The following is a 12435-nucleotide window of genomic DNA, read 5'->3' on the forward strand; positions in this document are numbered from 1 at the left end:
AATCTCTTTGTCATCGAGTGTTTAAGGCTCGGTTTTTTCCCGAATTGCTCCATTTTAGAAGCCAAAGAGTCAAGGGCTGGGTCCTACGCATGGAAGAGCATTATTGAGGCCAGAGATGCGGTACGCAAAGGGATGGTTTGGCACATTGGGACAGGAGAGAATGTACAAATTAAGGAGGATAGGTGGCTGCCTGGGCGTGGTAATGGTTCAGTCATTTCACCATTGCCTTCATTGGATCCAGATGAGAAAGTTAGTTCCTTGATAGATTCAAACTCTGTAGTTTGGAAAACAGAGGCTGTGCAGCAAATGTTTTTGCCTCATGAAGTTGATATCATCTTGGGTATCCCTTTGAGCATTCGACGCCCCGCTGATCGCATTATTTGGGCGCACACGCCATCTGGTAAGTACACTACTGGTAGTGCTTATAAGCTATTGGTTTCATGTGAAGCTTTTTCTAGTGCAGGTGGTTCTGATCCTGCAGCACAGAAAAAATTTTGGAAGGGCATCTGGCAGCTCCGGGTCCCAAACAAAATCAGGCACTTTGTGTGGAGAATTTGTAACAATGCTCTACCAACAATGGTGAACCTTCATAGGCGTCAGATTGTTCCTAGTGCGTGCTGTGCTCTGTGTAACATTCTTCCCGAAGACTCTGTTCATACGGTTTGGTTTTCTGAGGTCATTTCAGGTGTTTGGTCTACGTTGGAATGGTTCCACCAAATTGCACCGCCGCATCCCAATTCATTCTCTAAACTTCTTTCCAGTTTCCTGTTCAACAGAGAGGAGTATAGAGTAGAGATTTTCGTGATCATGGTGTGGTTACTGTGGAATAGACGTAATGCAGTCCAGTTTGGTCGCCTTCCTCTTCCAGTGGCGAGCATTTGCAGTTCTGCAAGTAGTTATTTGCAAAGTTAATTTCGATGCTACAGTGTTTCGAAGCTCAAGCTTGGCAGGCATTGGTGTCATTGCCCGTAATCATGACGGGGAAGCAGTGGTTGCTCTGTCTTCGTCTATCCCAATGGCTCAGTCCGTGGCGGATTTAGAAGCCTTAGCGTGTTTGAAGGCTGTTCAGTTTGCGCTGGAAATTGGCCTCACTCGAGTGGTGTTTGAAGGAGATTCTTTAGTCATCATCAACTCGTTGCTTCACGGTGCGGGTGAAATGGCTAGTTTTGGAAACATTTTGGAAGACATAAATATAGAAATATAATAATAAAAATGCAATTTAACGGTGATTTGTCAAAATTCACATTTAATAAAAAGATATAGGAAAAGTTAAAAAAAAATTTCTTCAAACTATAAACTTTGTCATATTTATTATATTTTTCACTTTATTATCTATTATTCACAGCTTATTGATACGTTTTGTGAAATATTTTCTCCATAAGCAGCGTAGCATTATTGGGATCACATTAGTTATTACTTAGTGTATTGGGCTAAGGTTGAATTTTATAATGTAATTAGCTAGGGAGTTAGGCCATTCTCAATTTAAAGGGTATATATGCAAGTGAGACTTATCTTTAGTTTCCTTGGCATGTTCACAATGCCATTAGTTAAGATACTCCTATTACTTATAAGAGCATTTGCATTAGATGTGTCAAATGCAAAATATTTGACATTTGACACACCAGACGCTAAAAAACTTCTCACATGAGATATTCTAAATGCCAAAAATTTTGGCATGGATGATTCCGAATTTGGAACAGTATGGACACAAATACTAAAAAGAAAAATTAATTTTTTAATAACTTATGGTACACTACTCCTTCGGCTTCACGCTTATAAGGTAGCAAGTGGGGGGAGTGACTTTCGATGTGGGGCTGCAAAAGTTTCCCAATGAGTACGCAAACAGTTTCCTTGGGACAACAAAAAAGTAGCCCACGCATTGAATATATTATTTTAATGTATTGAATTGAAGAATATAAGATATGATGCAAGGTGAATTGTAAAAGGTGTGCTAAAATAATAAATTAGATTTTATATATGTTTAAATGACATATTTTTGCGATAGTTGATGTGTAAATATTCATTTTGTAACTATCACAATCCGTTTCTCAAAAAAAAAAAAAAAAAAAAAAAACAATCAAAATACTTTATAATAAAAAATTAAAACCAGCAACTTTTTAGCACTAAGCATAAAATCATAATTTTATATAGGTTAAAATTTCATAAATGACCTTGACCTCAAAATTTACATCACAAGTTGTGATTGTGCAATCAATGATTGATTTGTGATTTTTGTGTGTGCAAAACAATGCTAAGATCATAGTTTAAAAAAAAAAAAAAAAAAAAAACAAAANTCGTTTACATTCCTCTGTTTTTCAGTTCGTGGATTTTGTTTATGTTAGTTGTATTTGTAATTCAGTGGCTGATGCTCTTGCTAAGAAAGCTAAGTCAAACATTGGGAATCAGGTGTGGATGCATGACTTGCCATCTGATATTGTCCCTTTAGTTTTGTATGATGTTCACTAGTTTGGGTTTTTGAAATAAAGTTCCCAGGTCTCTGATCTGGCTTCTCAAAAAAAAAAAAAAAAAAAAATATATATATATAATATATCCTTATAAGGTAAATTATCTCTTCATGCTAATCAAATTTATCTCCCATCATAGGTAAAAAATTTCATTAAACATTTTTTGTCAGGATTGTTTCGTTATCACAGTTTGTGTTACATTTAATTACTGATCGGCCAGGTCGATTATGAATTATATATTATTATTATACATGATCAATTTTTTGTCATATATTCTCAAAAGTTAAAAGATCAATTATTGTATATTCAAGCAGAGCTCCTGTAAAAGAGACATATATCACATACTAATTTAATGCAAGTTTGGTCCTAGAAACTATGGTTATGCTAAGTGGATACCTAAACTCATAATTATATTGCTACATGTGCTGCACCTTTTAATTTGTATTTTAAATAAATATAAATTAAAAATTTCCTTTTACATATGATTCTATATTTAAAATAACATTTTCCTTTAATTTATAATATATTTAACATTTAAAAATATTTTTTTATTAATTTACATATGACTCTTGATAAATTGTGTATTGCACATACATAATATTAGTACTGGTACAAAGTAAAAGATATTAATAAGGTAATAACTAATATATATCTTCAACTAGATGGACCAAACATATAATTAATAAAAAATAATTAAGGGAATAGCATTTCATAAACTTTGAAAACCATTTTCATATCAATTTTCAGATTTTTTATGTTTTTTTTTTTTAGAATTTCAGTCTATGAAGTCCGTTTCAGATAATTATATTCTTTATCATTAGACTAAAATACCACTAATCAATTTTTGGTGTAAAAGGCAAATGATTGAACCACAAATCTCTTATTCAACCATAAGAGATTTTACTAATTGAGCTAACTATTGGAACCCACCATTTTTTGGAAAGTAAGTTATAGTTGAAAGGATGCCATAATATCAAATATTCATTTTAATACGAAACCACACTATATAGATTGTATAATATTTGATGTCCTCACTCCTTAGTCCTCAGCGCTAGCGGCCTTTTATGATTATAGCAATGCTCATCTTTCTAACATGTTCAAACCAAGTGATGGGCCAGTGGTAAGCCCAAATATTTATCCCCGTTACGGGTCAAATCAAAACCTTACATTATCCCCATTATGGGTCAAATCAAATTAAAACGAATAGTTCAGTTCTTAAAAAATAATCAACCCATTACACGCCATATCCGAATCATATTTAACAAATTCAACAACCAAAAAAAAAAAACATTTTTAACTAGTTTAATGAAAAGAAAGTCATATAACTGTATCATTCAAATTAAAAAATTTTCAAAAAAAAAAAATCTCATTCAAAACAATCAAAACATTAGGTTCTTTCCATTAGACGTTTTATATATTTGATCCAAGGTTTTTGAAAAACATATCGGCTTGCTAAATGAGATTATAAGACTAAATTAAAACTCTATCATTTCAACAAAGAAAGTGATTCTGATTTTCTCTTCTAAAAAATTTAATTAAAATAATTAGACAATATATTCATAATAAAAAGAGATAAATATCTATTAATAAGACATAAAAATATATTAAAAAAAAAAAAAAAAAAAAAAACAACAACAACAACAACTTAATTATCGTAGACTTTTTTTAGAAACTAATTATCATAAACATGCATGTATATAAGTATCCAAGATTCACTTTGATTGGTCCATAAAAGATTGAGAAAGTCTCTCGGCATAACAAAATCTTACAACATTTTCATAACATTAGTTCTCAACCCACTTTAGTTCAAACTAAAATAACAAAGATTATATTGGAACTCACTACAAATCAAAACAACATTATTATTTATTTTATTTAGCTAGGGTGGGTTAACAACTTGATTAGTTGTGAACATGTTGTAAAATTTTATTATGACTGTATAAGAAGTTTAAACAATTAATTACAATTTAATTGAAAGATTAAATTGCATTAGTTTGAACATTAGATAATTTCAAGTGGATAATGCCAAAATTTTAATTATTTTAAGGTAATAGTAATAGTGATACTGTCGAATAATGTACTTAATTAATAAATAAAAGGTTTGGTTGTGGAATAACATAATCAATAAATAGTTCCAAATCTTTCTCCAAAAAAAAAAAAGTTCCAAATTGCTAAAAGGTCTAAATTATCTCTAAAAAATAATTTTATATTTGTTTATTTGATTTTTTTTTATTATTTAAGAAGCTCACAAAATAGTTAAACGGCATCATTTTAGCATGCTAACAATACAATTTGACAGACCTAAACAAGTGGATTACATCGAATAACAATAAAGTTGGATGACTAAAATGATTAAATTGAAACTTACAAGTTAAAATTTAATTTTGGGCCAATGTAAAGGAATTTTTTTTTTTTTGAGAAAAAAAAAATTGCTTCCACATTATTCAAATAAATGGTAAATCAGCGGACACATTAAAAATTAAATCTGGTAAAGCAGACTCCATCCAGACTTGTAAAGAGAAAGAAAGTCTTGTTCTCTAAGCTCAGGCGTGTGCTACTGCATTACCTTACCTAACAACATGAGAGAAGGAAAAGCTTTGTGATAAGCTTACATAAGCCATAGCGTCATTTATAATGTGACCTGCAAGAGAGTTTTCCATACCATTGCTCCGTAAAGAGTTAATCGCAATCTCAGAATCTCCTTCAAAAGAAGGCTGATGGTATCCCCATTCATGGACAAAAATTGCAGCTCTCCTAGCTACCAGTAACTCCAATGTCACAACTGATGGCGGCTTTTTTATATTTTCTGACAAGGTGGCCATGACCTCACCTACAGAGTTATGAATGATTACTCTAAGACCAGCTTCATTTGATTCGTCAAACATAGCACCTTCAAAGTTTGTCTTGATAGAATTTAAGGGAGGGGGACATCATTTTTTATGCATAACTCATCTGCCATTGTGGGATTTATTGGCTTGAAGTTTAAAGCCCCGAAGATACTCCTTTGCAAAGCTTGCAATCTTGTCCAAGGGCAGAGAAGTTTCTTGAGCCGAGTCTTGTTTCTATGGTACCATAGAGACCAAGCTGTCACTGCGAAGAAGGGGACTGCCTAAGGTTACTCCATACATGCTGCACTTTCTCACAACTCCACAAAGCATGTAATACCGATTCGGGTTCATTGGAACATAACTGACAAATGGGATCATGAAGGATGGTCCACCTCACCAGATTCTCTCTAATGAGCAAAGAGTTGGTACAGGATTTCCACAGGAAGTGCTTTATCTTACCTGGAGTTTTTAGTTTCCAGATTTGCTTCCAAAATTTTTTCTGAGCAGCAGAAACTACTCGTTTGTCCGATTCAAGAGTAGAGGACTCCATGAGTGACTTGTATCCAGATTTCACTGTGTAAGTTCCTGAATTTTCCTTCGGCCAGATGAGGATGTCGGGGCAAAGATTTGATATGTTGAGCTTCGGGGGGATGAAAACATAGATCAATGAGATGAGAATTCCACCAACCCGTGAGAGAATCAATGAGAGTGTCAACATTGGCTTCAGGTGACAGTAAATTTGGGGGAGAAACCACTCTACCTTCTGCAGAATTTTTTTTTTTGAGAAAGTTTCAACTTATGGCGTCCGCTCCTGATAATTGCTCTTTATTATCAGACCAAGACACCAATCAGTTTTTGGTGTAGGCGGGGATTGAACCCCAGATCTCTTATACAACCATCAGAGACTTTACCAGTTGAGCTAACTGGAACCCACTACCTTCTGCAGAATTTAAATGCCAATAATCAAGAAAAATACGAATGGGCTTACCATCTCCAATTCTCTAACGAGCCTTTTTTGCAATAATTTTTCTGGAGTGCAAAGTATCTTTCTATGCAAACGAACCCGAGGCAGACTTTGCTCCAAAAATGAAACTATTTGAAAAGTGTTTTTCCTTGAATACTCTATAAAATAAGGAATCTGTGTCGTGAATTAGATGCTAGACTTGCTTGGCCAGCATTGCTTCATTGAACTTGCATAAGTCTTTAAAGCCTTATCCCCCTTCCAATTTTGGTTGGCATAAGACTTCCCATTTCTTGAATCTTCCATCTTTCACCCCTTTGATCTCACCAAAATTTTTGAATAAGCATCTCAATATCTTGAAATAGACCTATAGGCAGTTTGAAGCAGCTCATAGCAAAAATAGGAATAGCTTGAACCATGGCCTTCAACAAAACTTCATTTTCAACTTGTGAAAGGAGCTTTTCCTTCCATCTTTGTAATTTCTCCCAAACCCTATCCTTTATATAATTTAGACTCACCTTTTTTCTCCTCTCTACCATTGCAGGCAACCTCAAATATTTTTCGTACACCAAAACTTCAAGAAGATTTTTTAATAGCTCTTTTGTGATATCAGACACAATCTTATTGAAAAAAAGGTAGTCTTATTTGAGTTGATCTTTTGTCCCGAGACTTTTTCATATTTGCCTAGATGTGATTTGTAACTTAGCAAATAATTTTTTTATGTAAAATGAATAAAATAATGCAATGCTAATACTTGTTCCAAGACCATAACTAGTCCAGAGGTAAGCAACTCCCACAACTTGGTTCAATGAGTGTGGACTTTTATTGAGCCGGTTCAATAGGCGATGCAATTGATGCAATCGCTTAGGGCTCCCAAATAAAAGAAGGCCCCCACTTGTAAAAAAAAAAAAAAAAATTATATATATAATATATTTATCTATATATTTTAATTAAAAAAATTTAAGTACTTTTATTGGTCAATAAAATGCATTAAAAAAGCCCCATTGTAGTTGCACACTGCACACTGCATAAGCTGCATAGCCCACTGTCATAAGACAACTCGTTTTCTTACTTTATCAATTATTATAAATTATCTTACTAATCAATAATTTGATGTGTATCATATCAACTCATTTGTATTATAGTGACACTAATTTATTTAACCATGTAATAAATTAATTTTTATTTGTGCAGGTTTAGACTTTAAAGTGGTCAATAACTAGGTTCTATTATTCTATACTTTAAATTTTATTTTTAGTTAAATTATCATTTTTAATTATAAATTGTTCAAAAATTCAAAATTAAAATTAATAAAATCTTATTTAAAGTCTACTATGTCACAAGAAAGATTAAGTGGATTAACTATATTATCAATTGAAAAAGAAATGTTAGAGGAACTTAAATACAAATACTTAATTAGCAATTTTGCATCTCAAAAGGCAAGAAAAATAGATTTTAAATAAAAAAATTCAATATATATTACTGATTAATATTTAAATATAAAAAATGCTCCACTTAAAATTTTCGCTTTAGGCCCCCAAAGTTGTTGAGTCGGCCCTAAGATTGAGATTGTATACACGTTGAAGTATCTCATGTCTCCTTGCCATGGAACGGGTCTTTCCTAAGGATGTTGATTCTACACCTGTAAGATCCACATATTAATAAGAGACTTACTCTATAGAGCTAGCACAAGAATTTCACCCCATGCACAAGAATTTCACCCATGCACAAGGATAACCCATTTTAACGTTCATCAAGACCAAACTCGCAAGGACAATCCACTTCAATGTTCATTGAGGCCACAAGCGTGAGGATAAACCAATTTGAAGCATTTCTTATTTATTATATTTTTATAGAACAGTCTATAATATATGAACCAGTTGTGGTGGATATCTCATAGGCATGAATTATACTGCAGAGACAAAGTTCTATCACTAAGGTAATTATCCGGATATGTAGTAATGTAGGTAACAGGTAATTATCCGGATATGTCGGGGAAGATGCCAAACATCTCTCCTTTCCACGAACACTATCACTAAGATAATTATATTTTAATCCCAATGGATTTATATAGTTTCTAAGACCTTAGATATGTGAGGGTTTAAAATTTCTAGCAGGCATATTAGGGTCATATAAAATATTTTTCACAATGTACGGTATATGAGGACTACAAATACCCATGAGAATAATCAAGTGCTTCCTGAATTATCTTGATTGGCCCCAAAAAAAAAAAAAAAAAAAAAAAGAAGAAGGAAATTCTACTAAGATATCATCCTATTGCCAAAGTTTCAATACATGTGAAATGTGAATGCTATTTCTAAATTTTGAATTTTCTTTATAAAAGAAACACAATTGTGTTATTTATTTTAATTAATTTTATTCATCTATCATAATTTTCAATTATGATTTAACAAAAAATTGATTTTCATGATAGTCTTAGCCATATTGCTTAAAAGTAATTTTTAAAGAATTTTCATGACTTGTCATGTTGACAAGTAATATTATTTGTATTTTCATCTAAAACTAGTATTATTCTTGTGCTATGTACGGCTTGATGAAGATTCATATGTAAGTTAATTTTTTTAAAAAAATAATAATTAAATAAATAGCAATAATAAATTATAAAATAAGTAAATAATTTTAATAAAAGTTACTTTGAGTTCTAATTTTTTAGAGTTTAGACTTTGTTAGTGTTTGTCTATTTTTATATTTTAAAATTATCTTTGTGTTTTGTGTTAATTTCGTAATATGAAATGTGGTATGAGTTTGATCATTCATATTTGAGTTATATTTAATCTACGCCATAGCCAGCATAAACAATAATAAACAAAATAGTTCTCAATACCAAATTTTTCCTAGTGATAGTCTAATTAAAAAAACCAATGCACTCATAAATTAAATACAATAACCCAAAAATAAAATCAAAACATACAAAAAAATAGTTCAAAAATTGAGAATATATAAAAAATTAAAAACTTACATAAGAGAACCAAGAACTTAAATGATTGTCCACTGTTTTGCTTATTTATAGCAAAATTCCTTTGGCATAATATCATGCAAGCAAATTCAGAAGCAAAGAATAATCAATATGATAAATTTCTTAGATTAAAACATAAGCGTAAGTTACATCTTGGGGGAAAAAAGTGAAAAAGAAAAACAACATGGGTGTGTTGTGTGGGATTTAATTATAGGGATATGACTTATTGATTAAGAGAGATGGTATTGAAAAATCATGGTTGAATATATATATATATATATATCCTAATAAAACATTAATTTAATAAGATGCAAATTGAGGAAAAGAAAAAAAAATGTGGATTATGTGGGATTTAAGTTTAGAAAAATTTGATAATAGATTTTTAGTTTGAATAGAATTCCTTAGTTGAGAGCATTGTAGCTTAATATCCTACTACAATATTAATTTAATAAGATAAAAATTGAGGAAAAAAACAAAAACATGAGTTGTATGCGATTTAAGTTTAGAAAATTTTGTTTCTCAAAAAAGAAAAAAGTTTAGAAAATTTTGGTAATAGAGTTTTAGTTTGAATAGAACCACTTAGTCAAGAGCCTTGTAACTTAATATCTTAATAAAATATTAATATAATAAAATGCAACTTGAGAAAAAAAAAATGTGAGTTGTGTGAGATTTTTGAAGTTTAGAAAATTTTTATAAAGTTTGAATAAAATCTCTTAGTCAAGAGCCTTGTAACTTAATATCCTAATAAAATATTAATTTATAAGATGCAACTTGAGAAAAAAAACAAAAAAACAAAAATGAGAGTTGTGTGGGATTTAAGTTTAGAAAATTTTGATAATAGACTTTTAGTTTGAATATAATTTTAATTTTTTGAAATTTATATGATAAAGTTTTATCTAAATTAAACGGTTATTAAATATTATCCTTTAATTTGAGAAAATATATCTTGTCAAATAATATAAATTTAATTCACTAATTAATTATTCTTAAAATGTTGATGTAAGGACCCAATTTGGATTGACCCTGAATGATGGGTTTTCAGCCCAATAAGCCCAAACAATAAATTTATAGAGAGTGGGTTGAAAGGTTTAGGCGCTGGCCGTCGATCACCAGGCATAAACTTTTCTTATAAAAAGTGCTAAGAGTTTCTTTACAAATGGGGGGATGCTCCTCGGCCTGTGGCCGAGGAGGCCTTATTGTTCTTCCTTTTTTCTCCCCCCCCCCTTTTTACTTTACTAACTTTTCTTTTATAGTTTTCATCTTCCTATCCCCTCCTTCCATCTGTTGATCATCTATTTGCCTTCTTTTCTGGCCGTCCGTCCCATTAGAGGCCTTATCGGTACTCAAGTGGTTCACTCTGATCAACGTTATCCTGCCAAGGGGTTACCTCCCCATTAATGCACCTTTTTTTTTTTTTTTTTTTTAACTTACTATAAAATGAATACTTAGAACACTTATCTTTTTCAACCTACTGTAAAACGAATACTTAGAACTTAGAACACTTATCTTTTTCAACCTACTGTAAAACGAATACTTAGAACTTAGAACACTTACCTGGTGCGCCGGCCAGCACCCTAATCCTTCCCACAGACGGCGCCAATTGTAATGACCCAATTTGGATTGACCCTGAATGATGGGTTTTCAGCCCAATAAGCCCAAACAATAAATTTATAGAGAGTGGGTTGAAAGGTTTAGGCGCTGGCCGTCGATCACCAGGCATAACCTTTTCTTATAAAAAGTGCTAAGAGTTTCTTTACAAATGGGGGGATGCTCCTCGGCCTGTGGCCGAGGAGGCCTTATTGTTCTTCCTTTTTTCTCCCCCCCTCCCTTTTTACTTTACTAACTTTTCTTTTATAGTTTTCATCTTCCTATCCCCTCCTTCCATCTGTTGATCATCTATTTGCCTTCTTTTCTAGCCGTCCGTCCCATCAGAGGTCTTATCGGTACTCAAGTGGTTCACTCTGATCAACGTTATCCTGCCAAGGGGTTACCTCCCCATTAATGCGGCCAGGGGGAGTTAGTTGAATGCATTAAATGTGAGATTGACAGCTTACTTTGGGGTTAGTCTCTCCCCAAAATCACTTTCGTCAGGCCGAGGATAAGGTGGTCCTCGGTGTGGATTGGGAAAAAAAGGCTTTCCCTCACCTTGGCCCTGAATAGCCTGTGCTCCTCGGCCTGGGCCTCGGGCCTGCTACATGATGGGCTGAGGCCATCAGGCCCATGGGCCCCACAGTTGATAATAGAGTTTTAGTTGGAGTAGAAACCTAGATGCTAAAGTTTTATTCTTAGTCAAAATGAAAATAATATAAAATTAATTTACTAATTAATTGTTCTTAAAATGTTGATAATAAACTTTTAGTTGGAGTAGAATTTATATTTGTTAAACTCAGATGATAAAGTTTTATACTTAGTCAAAATGTGGATTTTCTTCTTGAGAAAGAAAACGTGGGTTGTTGCTTGAGATCTACGTTTAGAAATTTTTTATAATAGAATTTTAGTTTGAATAGAATTTAAATTTGTTAAAATTTAAATGATACAATTTTACCTAAATTAAACAGTTGTTAAATTTATTCTTTAATCTGAGGAAATATATCATAAAAATAGTATAAAATTAATTTACTAATTAGTGAGAGTAGCTACTGGTTGCAACTACGGCTTCTAAGCCCAACTTTTAGTTGGAGTAGATTTTAAATTTGTAAAACTTAGATGATAAAGTTTTATCTTTAGTCAAAACGTGGATTTTCTTTTTGAGAAAGAAAACTTGGGTTGTTGTGTGAGATCTAAGTTTAGCAATTTTTTATACTAAAATTTTAGTTTGAATAGAATTTAAATTTGTTGAAATTTGAATGATACTATTTTACAAAAATTAAACAATTGTTAAATTTATCCTTTAATTTGAGGAAATATATCCTAATAAATAATACAAAATTAATTTACTAATTAGTGAGAGTAGTCACTTGGCACAACCATGGCTTCTAAGCCCAAATTTTATGTAATAATAATAATAAAAATAAATTTGGAACATTTTTAATTTTTTTTTGTTGAAACTGAGCATTTTTAATATTAATTTAACAAAGTTTGGTCAATTGTTTTCCAAGAGAGAAATTGTTTTTTCCTTTCAAATTTAGGATAGAGTGTCATTTCCCTTCAAGGAAGGGAAGTATAAAATAATTACTAAACTTTATATTAAAGCCAGGATGAGCG

At 31.8% G+C, this 12435-nt stretch overlaps 1 pseudogene; it reads right to left on the reverse strand.

Moving 5' to 3' along the window:
• Positions 1-8174: 8174 nt before the first annotated feature.
• On the reverse strand, positions 8175-8284 carry LOC112001918 (U6atac minor spliceosomal RNA; annotated as a pseudogene).
• Positions 8285-12435: the final 4151 nt, after the last annotated feature.

The sequence above is a fragment of the Quercus suber genome, unplaced genomic scaffold, assembly GCF_002906115.3.
Source record: "Quercus suber isolate HL8 unplaced genomic scaffold, Cork oak 2.0 scaffold_26, whole genome shotgun sequence".
Classification (NCBI taxonomy): Eukaryota; Viridiplantae; Streptophyta; class Magnoliopsida; order Fagales; family Fagaceae; genus Quercus; species Quercus suber.